General features: G+C 49.0%; 1 protein-coding gene across 1 annotated transcript in view; it reads right to left on the bottom strand.

Moving 5' to 3' along the window:
• Positions 1 to 20800, bottom strand: part of KIF4A (kinesin family member 4A) — a 579230-nt gene that overhangs the window by 216550 nt on the left and 341880 nt on the right. The window lies entirely within an intron of this gene.

Genomic DNA, 20800 nt, shown 5'->3' with positions numbered 1-20800 from the left:
CTTGAAAAAAACTCAGCAACAGCTGAACAACAACATGACTGAACCAAATAAAAACGCAGTACTTAACTAAGAACAAAGCAGTACTGAACCAAGTAAACACTGCAGGGTAACAAAGCGCTGGGCGGGCGCCCAGCAACCTCTACTGACTACGAGAAAAGAATTTACTGGTAGGGAATTAAAATTCAATTTTCTCTTACGTCCTAGGAGGATACTGGGGTCCACATTAGTACCATGGGGATGTACCAAAGCTCCCAGAATGGTAGGGAGAGCACGGAAGCTCCTGAAGAACTGACTGGCCTCTGATGACCTAAGGTTCGGTCCAAGTATCGAACTTGCAGACTTAGCAAACATGTTCGACCCAGACCAAGTAGCCGCTCGGCAAAGCTGTTAAGCAGAGACACCTCGGGCACCCACCCAGGAAGAACCCACCTTACGAGTAGAGTGGGCCTTAACAGAGTCCGATTTTCTGTGACTAGCAGTCCTCTGCACATAAATCTTCAGAGCCCTTACAACATCCAAGGACTTTGATGGAATTAAGGAGTCAGCAGCAACTGGCACCACAATCAGTTGGTTGATATGAAAAGCCGACACAACCTTTGGAAGGAATTGCTGATGTGTCCGGAGCTTAGCTCGATCTTCATGGAAGATCAAGTAGGGACTTTTACAAGACAAAGCCCCCAAATCTGACACACGTCTAGCAGAAGCCAAGGCCAACAAAGTGACAGCCTTCCACGTGAGAACAATCCGATTGGAGGAACTACAACACAACGTTAAGAACCCACGGTGCCGTAGGTGGCACAAAGGGAGGCTGGATGTGCAGAACCCCTTTCAAAAAAAAGTCTGAACCTCAGCTGTTTCTGGAAAAAAATGGATAAGGCCAAAATCTGGACCTTTACGGACTCTAAACGTAGGCCCACATCCACACCTGCTTGCAGGAAGAGGAGAAACCGCCCAAGTTGAAACCACACCGTAGGAAACCACTTGGATTCACACCAAGACACATACTTTTTCCAAATGCGAAGGTAATGTTTAGACGCTACTCCTTTCCTAGCCTGTATCAGGGAAGGAATAACATTGTTCGGAATGCCCTTCCAAGCTAATATCTGGCGTTCAACCTACATGCCGTCAAACATAGCCTTGGTAAGTCATGATAAGCAAACGGACCCTGCTGCAGAAGGTCCTCCCGAGAGGAAGAGGCCTCGGATCTTCCAGCAGTAGATCCAGGAGATCCGAGTACCAAGCCCTTCTTGGCCAGTCCGGAGCAATGAGGATTGCCTGAACTCTTGTTCTCTTTATAAACATTGGAATGAGTGGAAATGGAGGAAAAACGTACACTGACTGGAACACCCACGGAGTCACCAGGGCGTCCACTGTCACTGCTTGCGGGTCTCTTGACCTGGAACAATACCTCTAAAGCTTCTTGTTGAGACATGAGGCCATCATGTCTATTTGAGGTACACCCCAAAAATGTATCACCACCGTGAACACCTCCGGATGGAGGCCCCACTCTCCTAGATGTCTGCTGAGGAAGTCCGCTTCCCAGTTGACTACTCTCGGAATGAAAATTGCTGACAGAGCCAGTGCGTGCCTTTCTGCCCAGAGGAAGATTCTGTTTACCTCTGACATTGCAGCTCTGCTTTTCGTTCCGCCCTGTCGGTTTATTAAAGCCACCGTCGTTACATCGTCCGACTGTACTTGAATGGTCAGATCTCGTAGAAGACAGTTGTACACGGCTTTTAGTTCCAGAATGTTTATTGGAAGACTGGATTCCAGGCTTGACCACCTTCCTTGGAAGGTTTCCCCTTGAGTGAATGCGCCCCAACCCCTGAGACTTGGGTCCGTGGTTAGAAGGATCCAGTCCTGAATCCCGAACCTGCGGCCCTCCAGAAGGTGAGATATTTGCAGCCACCAGAGGAGTGAAAAGCCTTGCTTCCGGCGACAGACGTATCCTCAGGTGCATATGTAGGTGATACCCCGACCACTTGTCTAGGAGATCCAGTTGGAAGGATCGAGCATGGAATCTTCCATATTGTAGAGCCTCGTAGGAGGCAACCATCTTCCCCAGAAGGCAAATGCACTGATGAACCGATAACCGGGCTGGCTTCAGGACATCCCGGACCATTGTTTGAATCATCAACGCTTTCTCCTCCGGTAGAAACACCCTCTGCACTTCCGTGTCGAGGATCATCCCCAGGAAAGACGAATCGCTTTGTTGGCTCAAAATGTGACTTCGGAAGGTTCATAATCCAACCATGTTCCCTGATCAGGCGAGACGTGAGAGCAATGGACTGTAACAAGGTCTCCCTGGTCAACGCCTTTATCAGCAGATCGTCCAGATATGGAACTATGTTCACTCCCTGTCTGCGGAGGAGAACCATCATCTCTGCCATCACATTGGTGAACACCCACGGTGCCATGGAGAGACCGAACGGTAGTGCCTGAAACTGATACTGACTGTATACCAGTGCAAACCTGAGATAAAAATAAGAATTTACTCACCGGTAATTCTATTTCTCGTAGTCCGTAGTGGATGCTGGGGACTCCGTAAGGACCATGGGGAATAGACGGCTCCGCAGGAGACTGGGCACATCTAAAGAAAGATTTAAGACTATCTGGTGTGCACTGGCTCCTCCCCCTATGACCCTCCTCCAAGCCTCAGTTAGGACACTGTGCCCGGAAGAGCTGACACAATTAGGAAGGATTTTGAATCCCGGGTAAGACTCATACCAGCCACACCAATCACACCGTATAACTCGTGATAGGAACCCCGGTTAACAGTATGATAACGGAGTCTCTGAACAGATGGCTCGCAATAACAATCCGATTTGTGTAACAATAACTATTTACAAGTATTGCAGACAATCCGCACTTGGCATGGGCGCCCAGCATCCACTACGGACTACGAAAAATAGAATTACCGGTGAGTAAATTCTTATTTTCTCTGACGTCCTAGTGGATGCTGGGGACTCCGTAAGTACCATGGGGATTATACCAAAGCTCCCAAACGGGCGGGAGAGTGCGGATGACTCTGCAACACCGAATGAGAGAACTCCAGGTCCTCCTCAGCCAGGGTATCAAATTGTAGAATTTTGCAAACGTGTTTGCCCCTGACCAAGTAGCAGCTCGGCAAAGTTGTAAAGCCGAGACCCCTCGGGCAGCCGCCCAAGATGAGCCCACCTTTCTTGTGGAATGGGCTTTTACAGATTTAGGCTGCGGTAGTCCCACCGCAGAATGCGCCAGCTGAATAGTGCTACAAATCCAGCGCGCGATAGTCTGCTTAGAAGCAGGAGCACCCAGTTTGTTGGGTGCATACAGGACAAACAGCGAGTCAGTTTTCCTGACTCCAGCCGTCCTGGAAACATAAATTTTCAGGGCCCTGACTACGTCCAGTAACTTGGAATCCTCCAAGGTCCTAGTAGCCGCAGGCACCACAATAGGCTGGTTCAAGTGAAACGCTGATACCACCTTCGGTAGAAACTGAGGACGAGTCCTCAACTCTGCCCTATCCATATGGAAAATCAGATAAGGGCTTTTATAGGACAAAGCCGCCAATTCTGACACACGCCTGGCCGAAGCCAGGGCCAACAGCATGACCACTTTCCACGAGAGATATTTCAAATCCACAGTCTTAAGTGGTTCAAACCAATGTGATTTCAGGAACTCCAAAACCACATTGAGATCCCAAGGTGCCACTGGGGGCACAAAAGGAGGCTGAATATGCAGAACTCCTTTGACAAAAGTCTGAACTTCAGGCAGTGAAGCCAGTTCTTTCTGGAAGAAAATCGACAGGGCCGAAATCTGGACCTTAATGGACCCCAATTTGAGGCCCGTCGTCACCCCTGCTTGCAGGAAATGCAGGAATCGACCCAGTTGAAATTCCTCCGTTGGTAAGGCGGGACGCCATCATGTCCACCTGTGGTCTTTCCCAACGGTTTACCAGCATTTGGAAGACTTCTGGATGAAGTCCCCATTCTCCCGGGTGAAGGTCGTGCCTGCTGAGGAAGTCTGCTTCCCAGTTGTCCACTCCCGGAATGAACACTGCTGTCAGTGCTAACACGTGATTTTCCGCCCATCGGAGAATCCTTGTGGCTTCTGCCATTGCCCTCCTGCTTCTTGTGCCGCCCTGTCTGTTTACATGGGCGACCGCCGTGATGTTGTCTGATTGGATCAGTACCGGTTGGTTCTGAAGCAGGGGCCTTGCTTGGCTTAGGGCATTGTAAATGGCCCTTAGCTCCAGAATATTTATGTGAAGCGAAATCTCCTGATTTGACCACAGTCCTTGGAAATTTCTTCCCTGTGTGACTGCACCCCAGCCCCGAAGGCTGGCATCCGTGGTCACCAGGACCCAGCCCTGTATTCCGAATCTGCGGCCCTCTAGTAGATGAGCCCTCTGCAGCCACCACAGCAGCGACACCCTGGTCCTTGCGGACAGGGTTATCCGCTGTTGCATCTGGAGATGGGACCCGGACCATTTGTCCAACAGGTCCCACTGGAAAGTCCTTGCGTGGAACCTTCCGAATGGAATTGCTTCGTACGAAGCTACCATTTTTCCCAGGACTCGTGTGCATTGATGTACCGACACCTGTCCCGGTTTTAGGAGGTCTCTGACTAGAGATGACAACTCCTCGGCTTTTTCCACTGGAAGAAACACTTTTTTCTGGTCTGTGTCCAGAATCATTCCCAGGAACAGAAGACGTGTCGTCGGGACCAGCTGTGACTTTGGAATATTGAGAATCCAGCCGTGCTGTTGCAGCACTTCCCGAGAAAGTGCTACCCCCACTACCAACTGTTCCTTGGACCTCGCCTTTATCAGGAGATCGTCCAAGTACGGGATAATTAAAACTCCCTTCTTGCGAAGGAGTATCATCATTTCGGCCATTACCTTGGTAAAGACCCTCGGTGCCGTGGATAACCCAAACGGCAGCGTCTGGAACGGATAGTGACAGTCCTGTACCACAAATCTGAGGTACTCCTGGTGAGGGGGGTAAATGGGGACATGCAGGTAGGCATCCTTGATGTCCAGAGAGATCATGTAATCCCCCTCGTCCAGGCTCGCAATAACCGCCCTGAGCGATTCCATCTTGAACTTGAACTTTCTGATATACGTGTTCAAGGATTTTAAATTTAAGATGGGTCTCACCGAACCGTCCGGTTTCGGTACCACAAACATTGTGGAATAGTAACCCTTTCCTTGCTGAAGGAGGGGTACCTTGACAATCACTTGCTGTGATTACAGTTTTTGGATAGCCACCAACACTGCCTCCCTGGCAGAGGGAGTTGCTGGTAAGGCAGATTTTAGAAAACGGTGGGGGGGGGGGGGGGGGGGGGGGGGGGGGGGGGGGGGGGGGAGACACGTCTCGAATTCCAGCCTGTACCCCTGAGATACTACTTGAAGGATCCAGGGATCCACCTGTGAGAGAGCCCACTGTGTGCTGAAATTTCTGAGACGGGCCCCCACCGTACCCGGGTCCGCCTGTGAAGCCCCAGCGTCATGCTGTGGACTTACCGGACGCGGGGGAGGACTTTTGCTCTTGGGAACTGGCTGTATGCTGCAGCTTTTTCCCTCTACCTTTGCCTCTCGGCAGAAAGGATGCGCCTCGAGCCCTGTTGTGTTTATGGGGCCGAAAGGACTGTACTTGATAATACGGTGCTTTCTTTTGCTGTGGGGTAGCCTGTGGCAAAAATGTCGATTTCCCAGCCGTAGCTGTGGAAACGAGATCTGAAAGACCATCCCCAAACAGTTTCACCCCCTTATAAGGCAAAACTTCCATGTGCCTTTTTGAATCGGCATCACCTGACCACTGCCGAGTCCATAACCCCCTTCTGGCGGCAATGGACACTGCGCTTATTTTTGATGCCAGCCGGCAAATATCCCTCTGTGCATCGCGCATGTATAAGACAGCGTCTTTTATATGCTCTACTGTCAGCAAAATATTGTCCCTATCCAGGGTATCAATATTATCCGACAGGGAATCTGACCACGCAGCAGCAGCACTGTACATCCATGCTGATGCAATCGCTGGTCGCAATATAATGCCCGTGTGTGTATATATAGCTTTTAGGGTAGCCTCCTGCTTTCTATCAGCAGGATCCTTTAGGGCGGCCGTATCCTTAGACGGTAGTGCCACCTGTTTTGATAAACGTGTAAGCGCTTTATCTACCCTAGGGGATGTTTCCCAACGTGACCTATCCTCTGGCGGGAAAGGGTACGCTGCCAATAACCGTTTAGAAATTATCAATTTCTTATCGGGGGAAGTCCAGGCTTCTTCACACACCTCATTTAATTCCTCAGATGCAGGAAAACTACTGGTAGTTTTTTCTCACCGAACATAATACCCTTTTTTGTGGTACCTGGGGTACTATCAGAAATGTGCAATACATTTTTCATTGCCTCAATCATGTAACGGGTGGCCTTATTGGAGGGTACACTAGTCTCATCGTCGACGACACTGGAGTCGGTATCCGTGTCGACATCTGTGTCTGCCATCTGAGGTAGCGGGCGTTTTAAAGCCCATGATGACATTTGAGACGCTGGAACAGTCACAAGCTGAGTAGCCGGCTGTCCTATGTCGTCAAACCTTTTATGTAAGGAGCTGACACTGTCACGTAATTCCTTCCATAAGTCCATCCACACAGGTGTCGACCCCTCAGGGGGTGACAACACATTTACAGGCATTTGCTCTGCCTCCACATCATTTTCCTCATCATACATGTCGACACAGCGGTACCGACACACAGCACACACACAGGGAATGCTCTGACAGAGGATAGGACCCCACAAAGCCCTTTGGGGAGACAGAGGGAGAGTATGCCAGCACACACCAGAGCGCTATATAACAGAGGGATATCAGTATACAGAGTTTTCCCCTATAGCTGCTTGTATTATATATATACTGCGCCTAAATTTAGTGCCCCCCCTCTTTTTTACCCTTTCTGTAGTGCAGGACTGCAGGGGAGAGCCAGGGGGCGATACTTCCAGCGGAGCTGTGAGGGAAAATGGCGCCAGTGTGCTGAGGGAGATGGCTCCGCCCCCTTTTCGGCAGGCTTTCTCCCGCTTTTTGTGTTATTCTGGCAGGGGTAATTTACACCTATATAGCCTCTGGGGCTATATATGGTGTCAGTTTTGCCAGCCAAGGTGTTAAAATTGCTGCTCCTCCTGACACACTGGAAGCATACAGCCTTGAAAAAGGGACTTTGATGTCCCAAAACGCGTCGGCACCTGCTTTCCAGCACTTTCCTGTGCTTCTGGACATCCTTGACTGTGAAAGGGACCACTGGGGAACATGCCTGACGGAGCCACATGCAGGGTATTGTTCCCGGGAAATACCTTGCATTCATAACACCTGCGGCTCCGATTATCATATTGGTAGGACTCTGTTTCCCATGTTGGGTTCTGTTTTTTGTCTCACTTTTAATCATTGTGTAGTATTAAAATTCATATTTTATTCACATCAAGCAGGTACATTACATTACAAGTGGGAGGAGTCACTTTACAAATTTTATTATTATTAAGTGCATTTTTACCGTTTGGAGTTTGAAGGGAACTCCCAGACTACCCCCAGGCCTGCATAAATCCTTACAGCGCAACCATCCACCTCAATTCTTCCTTTTCTGTTCTGCATATTTCCCTAACTAAGAGGAGGATATTGCTGCAGTATGCTACAACATATTAAACGAAGAAATGACGAACTTAAAAGTAGCCTTTGAAACCCATTTCAATAGGGATGAATTTATCACGAATGAAGAAAACTTAGAAACTAATGGATAGAATTACGGATTGGCTCCTTAAAGAGAACCGTCTTTGGTGGGAAATTGCGACCTTAGAGAAATACAAGGCCGAACAACTGATCCCCAAAGGACTCCGTGTAGAGAAACATCCTTCATTTGTGGACACTTCGGAAGAATTTATTATAGAATGGTCCGCCATTTTGGATACGTGTTCATTCGCATTAATTTACTTAATTCTAAAAGAAAGAACATTGAAATTAAAAGAAATAAAAGGAGAGAATTGAGTCATTTCAAACTAATATTGAACCTTTCACCAAATTATCAAGATTTGAGGAACTGGAGAAAGAATTGTCATCTAAAATGGAACAAAACACCAAGGAACTGATAAAGAAAAAACAAAAGAAATGACAGCGAGATTGTGACCTCTATCGTTTCGGAGTGTCGAAACCCAAAAGACAGAGAACACAACCAGTTAATTCAACTAAAGACACCACACACCAAATCAATGAAGAAACCCGTCGTACCCACTATCCGATATCAGAAAGAACAACAGGTGATCGAAGAAGAACCCATTATCAGGAATATAGGCATAGACCACAGAGGGTATGGTGGAGGAGAGGAGAATATGATAATAGAGGACACCAAAGAGAAAGAGATTATCGGCGTAAAGAAGACCCACATACGTCAGGAGCTGATGAACACAATGGAAGAACTGGTGTTAATCGGTACGATAATGATCGTGAGAAAAGAAGATCTCCGTCATACCACCAATACACAACAAGAAATACTTTCCAAAGAGGAAAATCCACATTGAGGACAAAAGAATGGACCATCGATTGTTGGCCTACACCAGAACCGAGAAAAACACCAGAACGATTCAGAAATAACCCAAATGGCACTTTAAGGAGAGATGAAAAAAGACAACATCAAGAAAATATTGAAGAACGTCGAAAGAGAGATCACATTCAGCCCCCTTTTTGAGGAAGAAGGAGAGGATCAAGGAGGTTATGATCCAGAGTACCTCAAAGAAGACCAGACGTACAAAAAGAGGAAAAAGAGCAGGGATATCAATCGCGTCTAAAAACATTAAGAAAAAGAAATTACCCGCAACATCTACTTCACCTTCACAAACAGAAGAGAAAAAAATAAGATTTTACACTTACCGGTAAATCTATTTCTCGTAGTCCGTAGAAGATGCTGGGACTCCGTAAGGACCATGGGGAATAGACGGGCTCCGCAGGAGGCATGGGCACTTTAAGAATGACTTTGGACTCTGAGTGTGCACTGGCTCCTCCCTCTATGCCCCTCTTCCAGACCCCAGTTAGAGAAACTGTGCCCAGAGGAGCTGGACAGTACGAGGAACGGATTTTTGGGAATTCCAGGGCAAGATTGATACCAGCCACACCAATCACACCGTATAACTTGTGATAACTACCCAGTTAATAGTATGAACAAACAACATAGTCTCGGTCTAAACCGATGAAACTATAACATAACCCTTATGTAAGCAAAAACTATATACAAGTCTTGCAGAAGAAGTCCGCACTTGGGACGGGCGCCCAGCATCCTCTACGGACTACGAGAAATAGATTTACCGGAAAGTGTAAAATCTTATTTTCTCTAACGTCCTAGAGGATGCTGGGACTCCGTAAGGACCATGGGGATTATACCAAAGCTCCCAAACGGGCGGGAGAGTGCGGATGACTCTTCAGCACCGATTGAGCAAGCGGGAGGTCCTCCTCAGCCAGGGTATCAAATTTATAGAACTTTGCAAAGGTGTCTGACCACGACCAAGTAGCTGCTCGGCACAACTGTAATGCCGAGACCCCTCGGGCAGCCGCCCAAGACGAGCCCACCTTCCTAGTGGAATGGGCCTTAACCGATTTAGGCAATGGCAATCCTGCCGTAGAATGCGCCTGCTGAATCGGGTTACAGACCCAGCAAGCAATAGTCTGCTTTGAAGCAGGCGCTCCAACTCTGTTGGCAGTATACAGAACAAACAGCGCTTCAGTTTTCCTAACCCTCGCTGTTCTAAAATCTTCAAAGCCCTGACGACATCAAGGGACTCTGAATCCTCCAAGTCCCGTGTAGCCACAGGAACTACAATAGGTTGATTCATATGAAAAGATCCTCTGACGAAACCGCATACCTACAATAGCGGAGAAACGCGTAAGGACTGGGGCTTATTCTTTACTGACGTCCTCCTACATTTCAGCGGTATAAACTTACCAACATCATTCACAACTACTGTGTATTTGGAAGCTGATCATCCTACGAGATCCTTCGGTGCATCCTGCACTAGGGAAAGGAAAAAGTGCCGTCTCCCGACTGTGACAGCTATCGATAACGGGGGCCGTCCACAGATAAGCAAGCACGCTACTGGCTGTTAAAGTGGACATTTTGCTATTTGGCCCTATAAGCACAGCGGGAGTGGACATACAAGACCTGTATGTATGTATGTATGTATGTATGTATGTATGTACGTACGTACGGACGGACACTAAAGTTAAACATCAATTACACCTGGCCACTTTGCGGCTACATTAGCGGGAGTCGATAACCGTCCGTCCGGCTCTTATACACAGGGATCTCGAAGAGCATGTGCAAATGCTCACAGCTGTACCAAAACGTTAAAATCCATCAGTTGTTCTTTTCATTTCAGGACTGACACCTTGATCTGGACTCTATAATAGGAATATTCCTTACTATGAATTACTAATCTGGATGTAGTGAAAGTGTCCATCTAAATAAGGTTTAACCTGCTGCAGTAGGGGGAGTTTTTATCCTTTTATTTTTATATATGTGCATGCGTTTTTTTTTTTTTTTTTAAATGTAATAAATTGGATATATATAACTATATGCGCTCTCTGATAATATATTATCCTTTTTGTGCTCATATGAAAAGAAGAGACCATTTTTGGCAGAAAAAGAGGACGAGTCCTCAATTCTGCCCTATCCACGTGGAAAACCAGATAGGGGCTTTTATGTGACAAAGCCGCTAATTCCGAAACACGCCTCACAGAAGCCAAGGCCAACAACATGTCCACTTTCCAAGTGAGATATTTCAACTCCACTGTTGTGAGTGGATCAAACCAAGGTGACTTGAGGAAACTTAATACCACATCAAGATCCCACGGCGCCACCGGAGGTACAAAAGGAGGCTGAATATGCAGCACCCCCTTCACGAATGTCTGTACATCAGGAAGAGAAGCCAATTCCTTTTGAAAGAAAATGGATAAGGCCGAAATTTGGACCTTTATGGACCCTAATTTTAGGCCCAAAGTCACTCCTGTTTGCAGGAAGTGAAGCAGACGACCCAAATGGTACTCCTCCAAGGGAGCAGTCCTGGCCTCACACCAAGAAACATATTTTCGCCATATACGGTGATAATGTTTCAATGTCACGTCCTTCCTAGCCTTGATCAGGGTAGGAATGACCTCCTCCGGAATACCTTTTTTCGCTAGTATCCGGCGTTCAACCGCCATGCCGTCAAACGCAGCCGCGGTAAGTCTTGGAACAGACAGGGCCCCTGCTGCAGCAGGTCTTGTCTTAGAGGAAGAGGCCACGGATCTTCTGTGAGCAACTCATGCAGATCCGGATACCAAGTCCTTTGTGGCCAATCTGGAACAATAAGGATTGTTCTTACTCTTCTTAGTCTTATTATTCTCAACACCTTGGGTATGAGAGGTAGAGGAGGGAACACATAGACCGATCTGAACACCCAAGGTGTCACTAGAGCGCCCACCGCTACCGCCTGAGGGTCTCTTGACCTGGCGCAATACCGCTTTAGCTTTTTGTTGAGATGGGACGCCATCATGTCTATCTGAGGCAGTCCCCACCGACCCACGATCTGTGCCAAGACTTCTTGATGAAGTCCCCACTCTCCCGGATGCAGGTCGTGCCTGCTGAGGAAGTCCGCTTCCCAGTTGTCCACCCCCGGGATGAATACAGCTGATAGGGCGCTTACATGGCCTTCCGCCCAGCGAAGAATCCTGGTCGCTTCTGCCATGGCCGCTCTGCTCCTTGTGCCGCCTTGGCGGTTTACATGAGCCACTGCTGTGACATTGTCTGACTGAATCAGAACCGGTTTGTCCCGAAGCAATGCCTCCGCCTGGCGTAGGGCGTTGTATATGGCCCTCAACTCCAGGACGTTGATGTGGAGACAAGTCTCTAGATTCGACCAGAGACCTTGGAAATTACTTCCCTGTGTGACTGCTCCCCAATCTCGGAGGCTTGCGTCCATGGTCACCAGGATCCAGTCCTGAATTCCGAACCTGCAGCCTTCTAGGAGGTGAGCACTGTGCAGCCACCACAGGAGAGATACCCTGGCTCTGGGAGACAGGGTGAACCTCTGATGCATTTGTAAATGGGACCAGGACCATTTGTCCAGTAGATCCCATTGAAAGGTCCTCGCATGAAACCTTCCGAAGGGGATGGCCTCGTACGAAGCCACCATCTTCCCCAGGACACGCGTGCAGTGATGCACTGAAACCTTTTTTTAGCTTTAATAGGTTCCTGACCAGGGCTATGAGCTCCTGAGCCTTTTCCATCGGAAGAAAAACCTTTTTATGGTCTGTGTCTAGAATCAGACCCAGAAAGGTCAGGCGCGTTGTAGGGACTAGCTGGGACTTCGGTATATTGAGAATCCAGCCGTGCCCCTGCAACATCCTCACCGACAGCGACACGCTGTCCAGCAACTTCTCCCGAGATATCGCCTTTATGAGGAGATCGTCCAAGTATGGGATAATTGTGACACCCTGCTTGCGCAGGAGCACCATAATTTCCGCCATTACCGCGGTGAAAATTCTCGGGGCTGTGGAAAGCCCAAACGGCAACGTCTGAAATTGGTAATGACAGTCCTGTACTGCAAATCTCAGGAACGCCTGGTGAGGAGGGAAAATCGGAACATGAAGGTATGCATCCTTTATATCCAGGGACACCATCCAATCCCCCCCCCCTCCAGGCTGGCGATGACCGCTCTGAGCGATTCCATCTTGAACTTGAACTTTTTCAAGTACAAGTTCAGGGATTTTAGATTCAAAATAGGCCTGACCGAACCGTCCGGTTTCGGGACCACAAACAGGGTTGAGTAATACCCCTTTTCCTTGCTGGAGAAGAGAAACTTTGACTATCACCTGTTGAAGATACAATTTTTGAATTGCAGTCAACACTAACTCCCTCTCTGACGGAGAAGCTGGCAGAGCAGATTTGAAAAACCGGCGAGGAGGCATGTCTTCGAATTCCAGCCTGTATCCCTGAGAAACAATCTCTATAGCCCAGGGATCCACCTGTGAGTGAACCCAGACCTGGCTGGAAAATCGAAGACGTGCCCCCTCTTGAGCTGACTCCCCCCGGGAAGCCCCAGCGTCATGCGGTGGACTTTGCAGATGTAGGGGAGGATTTCTGCTCCTGGGAACTAGCTGCATGCAGCTTTTTTCCCTTGCCTTTTCCTCTGGCAAGGAAGGACGATCCCAGTACCTTCTTGCTTTTATTGGAACGAAAGGACTGCATTTGATAATGAGGTGCCTTTTTTGTATGCTGCGGGGGGACATAAGGTAAGAAATTCGATTTACCGGCCGTAGCAGTAGAGACAAGGTCCGAGAGGCGTTCTCCAAACAACTCCTCCCCCTTGTAAGGCAACGACTCCATATGCCGCTTTGAGTCGGCATCGCCCGTCCACTGTTGGTTCCACAGGAGTCGCCTAGCAGAAATAGACATAGCATTTATTCTGGAGCTTAGTAAACAAATGTCTCTCTGAGCATCCCTCATATATAAAGCAGCATCTTTGATATGCTCTAGGGTCATTAGAATGGTATCCTTATCTAGGGTATCAAGTTCCGTAGATAAGGAATCTGTCCATGCTGCGACAGCACTACACACCCAGGCCTATGCCATAGCCGGTCTAACGATAGTACCGGAATGTGTGTAAATGTGCTTCATGGTAACCTCCTGCTTACGATCAGCAGGATCCTTAAGGGAAGCTGTATCCTGAGAAGGCAGTGCCACCTTCTTGGATAAGCGTGTCAGCGCCTTGTCTACCTTCGGCGAAGATTCTCATCGTATCCTGTCCTTTTGTGGAAAGGGATACGCCATAAGAATCCTTTTGGGAACTTGTAGTCTCCTATCTGGAGATTCCCAAGCCTTTTCGCACAAGTCGCTTAGTTCAAATGAGGACCGAAAAGTGACCTCAGGCTTTTTCCCTTTATACATGTGTACCCTCGTGGACAGGGGGTTCCTCAGTGATATGCAAAACCTCTTTAATGGCAATAATCATGTAACGAATACCTTTCGCCACCTTTGGCTGTAATTTTGCATCCTCATAGTCGACACTAGTCCGTATCTGTGTCAGTGATCTGGGATATGGTGCGGTTTTGAGACCCCGAAGGTCCTGGTGCCACAGGGACAGGCATGGTCTGACTACCTGACTGATCCCTAGCTTCAGCCTTGTCTAATAGTTTATGCAGTAAATTTACATTTGCATTCAAGACATTCCACATATCCATACAGTCCGGTGTCGGTGTTGCCGACGGCGACCTGACCATCATGCACTCCCCCTCCTCCTTAGGTGAGCCTTCGTCAAATATGTCGACACACGTACCGACACACTTCACACACACACAGGGAATCTCTTTTCTGAAGACAGGTTGCCCCTGAGGCCCCTTGGAGAGACAGAGAGTATGCCAGCACACACCCCAGCGCTATATAACCCTGGAGAAAAACACAGATTGTTTACCCAGTAGCGCTGCTTAATGTATAAATGCCAATAATGTGCCCCCCCTCTACTTTAAAACCCCCTTTCACCGTGTGTCAAGCAGGGGAGAGTCCGGGGAGCTTCCTCTCAGCGGTGCTGTGGAGAGAAAATGGCGCTGGTGAGTGCTGAGGGAGAAGCCCCGCCCCCTCGGCTGCGGGCTTCTGTCTCGCTCAAACTTACTTAAAAATGGCGGGGGCTCTTTTATATACATGTACAGTGCCCACCTGTACAGGTATATAGACTTTTGCCATAGGAGAGGTGTTTAATTGCTGCCCAGGGCGCCCCCCCCCTGCGTCCTGCACCCTTACAGTGACCGGAGTGTGTGAGGTGTATAGGAGCAATGACGCACAGCTGCGGTGCTGTGCGTTACCTCAGTGAAGCGCCGAAGGCTTCTGCCGCCTGAGACGTCTTCTGTCTTCGTTTCTTCTGGCTCTGTGAGGAGAACGGCGGCGCGGCTCTGGGGTGAACGCCCAGGACGAACCTGTGTTCACTCCATCTGGAGCTAAAGGTGTCCAGTAGCCGAGGAAGCAGGGCCTATCATTTAAGTAGGTCTGCTCCTCTCTCCTCAGTTCCTCGATGCAGGAAGCCTGTTGCCAGCAGTGCTCCCTGAAAAAGAGAAAAAATCCTATCAAAAATGCTTTCTAAGCAGTACACTCAGGAGAGCTCCCTGCAGTGCACCCATTCACCCATTCTCCTCTGGGTAGTCTAAAACTGGGGTCTGGAGAAGGGGCATAGAGGGAGGAGCCAGTGCACACCCAGAGTCCAAAGTCTTTCTTAAAGTGCCCTTGCCTCCTGCGGAGCCAGTCTATTCCCCATCGTCCTTACGGAGTCCCAGCATCCTCTAGGACGTTAGAGAAAATAAGATTTTACTCACCGGTAAATCTATTTCTCGTAGTCCGTGGTGGATGCTGGGACTCCGTAAGGACCATGGGGATTAGCGGCTCCGCAGGAGACTGGGCACAACTAAAGAAAGCTTTAGGACTACCTGGTGTGCACTGGCTCCTCCCACTAAGACCCTACTCCAGACCTCAGTTAGGATACTGTGCCCGGAAGAGCTGACACAATAAGGAAGGATTTTGAATCCCGGGTAAGACTCATACCAGCCACACCAATCACACTGTATAACTCGTGATACTATACCCAGTTAACAGTATGAAATATAACTGAGCCTCTCAACAGATGGCTCAACAATAACCCTTTAGTTAGGCAATAACTATAAACAAGTATTGCAGACAATCCGCACTTGGGATGGGCGCCCAGCATCCACTACGGACTACGAGAAATAGATTTACCGGTGAGTAAAATCTTATTTTCTCGGACGTCCTAAGTGGATGCTGGAACTCCGTAAGGACCATGGGGATTATACCAAAGCTCCCAAACGGGCGGGAGAGTGCGGATGACTCTGCAGCACCGAATGAGCAACTCTAGGTACTCCTCAGCCAGGGTATCAAACTTGTAGACTCTTACAAAAATGTTTTAACCCGACCAAGTAACAGTTCGGCAAAGTCGTAAAGCAGAGACCCCTCGGGCAGCCGCCCAAGAAGAGCCCACTTTCCTCGTGGAATGGGCTTTTTCAGATTTAGGGTGCGGCAGTCCAGCCGCAGAATGTGCAAGTTGAATCGTGCTACAGATCCAGCGAGCAATGGTCTGCTTAGAAGCAGGAGCACCCAACTTGTGGGGTGCATACAGGATAAATAGCGAGTCAGTCTTCCTGACTCCAGCTGTCCTGGAAACATACTTTTCAGGGCCCTGACTACGTCCAGTAACTTGGAATCCTCCAAGTCCCAAGTAGCCGCAGGCACCACAATAGGTTGGTTCACATGAAAAACTGATACCACCTTAGGAAGGAATTGGGAACAAGTCCTCAATACCGCCTCATCCATATAAAATACAGATAAGGGCTTTTGTATGACAAAACCGCCAATTCTGATACACGCCTGGCCGACGCCAAGGCCCACAGAATGACCACTTTCCACGTGAGGTATTATAGCTCCATGGATTTAAGTGGCTCACCCAATGCAACTTCAGGAAATCCAACACCACGTTGAGATCCCACGGTGCCACTGGAGGCACAAACGGGGGTTGACTATGCAGCACTCCCTTAACAAAAGTCTGAACTTCAGGCAGTGAAGCCAGTTCCATTTTGGAAGAAAATCGATAGAGCCGAAATCTGGACTTTAATGGAACCCAATTTCAGGCCCATAGTCACCTCTGACTGTAAGAAAGTGCAGAAATCGACCTAGCTAAAATTTCTCCTTTGGGGCCTTCCTGGCCTCACAGTACGCAACATATTTCCGCCATATGCGGTGATAATTGTTTGCGTTCACTTCTTTCCTAGCTTTAAATAGCGTAGGGATAACTTCCTCCGGAATTCCCTTTTCCTTCAGGATCCGGCGTTCAACCGCCATGCCGTCCAACGCAGCCGCGGTACGTCTTGGAACAGACAGGCCCCCTGCTGCAGCAGGTCCTGTCAGAGCGGCAAATGCCATGGGTCTTCTGAGATCATTTCCTGGAGTTCTGGTTACCAAGCTCTTCTTGGCCAACCCGGAACAATGAGTATAGTTCTTACTCCTCTCCTTCTTATTATTCTCATTACCCTGGGTAAGAGAGGCAGAGAAGGGAACACATACACCGACTGGTACACCCACGGTGTTACCAGAGCGTCCACAGCTATCGCCTGAGGGTCCTTGACCTGGCGCACTATCTTTGTAACTTTTAGTTGAGGCGGGACGCCATCATGTCCACCTGTGGCCTTTCCCAACGGTGTACAATCATTTGGAAGACTTCTGGATGAAGTCCCCACTTCCATAGCCGTGGAAGTTTCTTCCCTGTGTGACTGCCCCCAGCCTCGAAGGCTGGCATCCGTGGTCACCAGGACCCAGTCCTGTATGCCGAATCTGCGGCCCCCTAGAAGATGAGCACTCTGCAGCCACCACAACAGCGACACCCTGGCCCTTGGAGACAGGGTTATCCGCCGATGCATCTGGAGATGCGACCCGGACCACATGTCCAACAGATCCCACTGGAAAATCCTTGCATGGGACCTGGCGAATGGAATTTCTTCGTAAGAAGCTACCATCCTTCCCAGGGCTCGCGTGCATTGATGCACCGACACCTGTATACGTATTAGGAGATCTCTGTCTAGAGACGACAACTCCTTGGACTTCTCCTCCGGGAGAAACCCTTTTTATCCTGTTCTGTGTCCAGAACCATACCCAGGAACAGTAGACGCGTCGTAGGAACCAGCTGCGACTTTGGAATATTCAGAATCCAGCCGTGCTGTTGTAGCACTTCCGAGATAGTGCTACTCCGCCGAACAACTGCTCCCTGGACCTCGCCTTTATAAGGAGATCGTCCAAGTACGGGATAATTATTTCGGCCATTACCTTGGTAAATACCTCGGTGCCGGGGACAGACCAACGGCAACGTCTGGAATTGGTAATGACAATCCTGTACCACAATTTTGAGGTACTCCTGGTGAAGAGGGTAAATAGGGACATGCAGGTAAGCATCCTTGATGTCCAGTGATACCATGAAATTCTCCAGGCTTGCAATAATCGCCCTGAGCGATTCCATTTCAAACTTGAACCTTCGTATATAAGTGTTCAAGGCTTTCAATTTTAGAATGGGTCTCACCGAACCGTCTGGTTTCGGTACCACAACATTTTGGAATAGTAACCCCGGCCTTGTTGAAGGAGGGGTACCTTGATTTCACCTGCTGGAGGTGCAGCTTGTGAATTGCCGCCAGTACTACCTTTCTCCGAGGGCAGCAGGCAAGGCTGAGGTGAGGCAACGGCGAGGGGGAGTCGCCTCGAACTCCAGCCTGTATCCCTGTGATACTATTTGCAGAACCTAGGGATCCACCTGTGGGCAAACCCACTGGTCCCTGAAGTTCCCGAGACGTGCCCCTACCGCACCTGTCTCCACCTGTGGAGCCCCAACGTCATGCGGTGGACTCAGAGGAAGCGGGGGAAGATTTTTGATCCTGGGAACTGGCTGCTGGTGCAGCGTTTTCCTTCTTCCCTTGTCTCTGTGCAGAAAGGAAGCGCCTTTGACCCGCTTGCTTTTCTGAAGCCGAAAGGACTGTACCTGAAAATACGGTGCTTTCTTAGGCTGTGAGGAAACCTGAGGTAAAAAAAATTTTTTCTTCCCAGCTGTTGCTGTGGATACGAGGTTCCAGAGACCATCCCCAAACAATTCCTCACCCTTATAAGGCAGATCTCCAGGTGCCTTTTATAGGCAGCATCACCTGTCCACTGCCGGGTTTCTAATACCCTCCTGGCAGAATGGACATTGCATTTATTCTGGATGCCAGCCGGCAAATATCCCTCTGTGCATCCTTTATATATAAGACGACGTCTTTAATATGCTCTATGTTAGCAAACTATTATCCCTGTCTTAGAGTATTAATATTATCTGACAGGGTATCAGACCACGCTGCAGCAGCACTATTTATGCTGAGGCAATTGCAGGTCTCAGTATATAACCTGAGTTTGTATATACAGACTTCAGGATAGCCTCCTGTTTTTTTATCAGCAGGCTCCTTCAAGGTGGCCGTATCCTAAGACGGCAGTGCCACCTTTTTTGACAAACGTGTGAGCGCCTTATCCACCCTAAGGGATATCTCCCAACGTGACCTATCCTCTGGCGGGAAAGGGTACGCCATCAGTAACTTTTTAGAAATTACCAGTTTCTTATTGGGGGAACCCACGCTACTTTACACACTTCATTCATTCATCTGATGGGGGAACAAAACACTGTCTGCTTTTTCTCCCCAAAAATAAAACCCCTTTTATGTGGTACTTGGGTTCATGTCAGAATTGCGTAACACATTTCTCATTGCCGAGATCATGTAACGGATGTTCCTAGTGGATTGTGTATATGTCTCAACCTCGTCGACACTGGAGTCAGACTCCGTGTCGACATCTGTGTCTGTCATCTGAGGTAACGGGCGCTTTTTTTGAGCCCCTGATGGCCTTTGAGACGCCTGGGCAGGCGCGGGCTGAGAAGCCGGCTGTCCCACAGCTGTTTTACGTCATCCAGCCTTGTAAGGAGTTGACATTGTCGGTTAATACCTTCCACCTATCCATCCACTCTGGTGTCGGCCCCACAGGGGACGACATCCCATTTATCGGCCTCTGCTCCACCTCCACGTAACCTTCCTCATCCCACATGTCGACACAGCCGTACCGACACACAGCACACACACAGGGAATGCTCTGACTTAGGACAGGACCCCACAAAGTCCTTTGGGGAGACAGAGAGAGAGTATGCCAGCACACACCAGAGCGCTATATAATGCAGGAATTAACACTATAACTGAGTGATTTTTCCCCCAATAGCTGCTTGTATAAACAATATTGCGCCTAAATTTAGTGCCCCCCCTCTCTTTTTAACCCTTTGAGCCTGAAAACTACAGGGGAGAGCCTGGGGAGCGGTCTTCCAGCTGCACTGTGAAGAGAAAATGGCGCCAGTGTGCTGAGGGAGATAGCTCCGCCCCTTTTTCACAGACTTTTCTCCCGCTTTTTTATGGATTCTGGCAGGGGTATTTATCACATATATAGCCTCTGGGGCTATATATTGTGATATATTTGCCAGCCAAGGTGTTTTTATTGCTGCTCAGGGCGCCCCCCAGCGCCCTGCACCCTCAGTGACCGGAGTGTGAAGTGTGTATGAGGAGCAATGGCGCACAGCTGCAGTGCTGTGCGCTACCTTGGTGAAGACTGATGTCTTCTGCCGCCGATTTTCCGGACTCTTCTTGCTTCTGGCTCTGTAAGGGGGCCGGCGGCGCGGCTCTGGGACCGAACATCAATGGCCGGTTCCATGCGGTCGATCCCTCTGGAGCTAATGGTGTCCAGTAGCCTAAGAAGCCCAAGCTACCACCAGTTAGGTAGGTTTGCTTCTTCTCCCCTTAGTCCCTCGCTGCAGTGAGTCTGTTGCCAGCAGATCTCACTGTAAAATAAAAAACCTAAAATATACTTTCTCTCTAGGAGCTCAGGAGAGCCCCTAGTGTGCATCCAGCTCAGCCGGGCACAGGATTCTAACTGAGGTCTGGAGGAGGGTCATAGTGGGAGGAGCCAGTGCACACCAGGCAGTCCTAAATCTTTCTTAGCTGTGCCCAGTCTCCTGCGGAGCCGCTATTCCCCATGGTCCTTACGGAGTCCCCAGCATCCACTAGGACGTCAGAGAAATGACAATTCCAGAGTCACCCAGAGAAGATACATCTACATTTAAGAAGAAATTTACGTTCTATCCAGCCCATGTGAAAGGGAATTTCATCAATACATTTCAGAAGTTGACATCAGAAGAATTCAGAAAAGT

Source organism: Pseudophryne corroboree, chromosome 8 (assembly GCF_028390025.1).
Source record: "Pseudophryne corroboree isolate aPseCor3 chromosome 8, aPseCor3.hap2, whole genome shotgun sequence".
NCBI classification, from domain to species: Eukaryota; Metazoa; Chordata; class Amphibia; order Anura; family Myobatrachidae; genus Pseudophryne; species Pseudophryne corroboree.
This window is presented reverse-complemented; position numbering and strand designations above follow the sequence as displayed.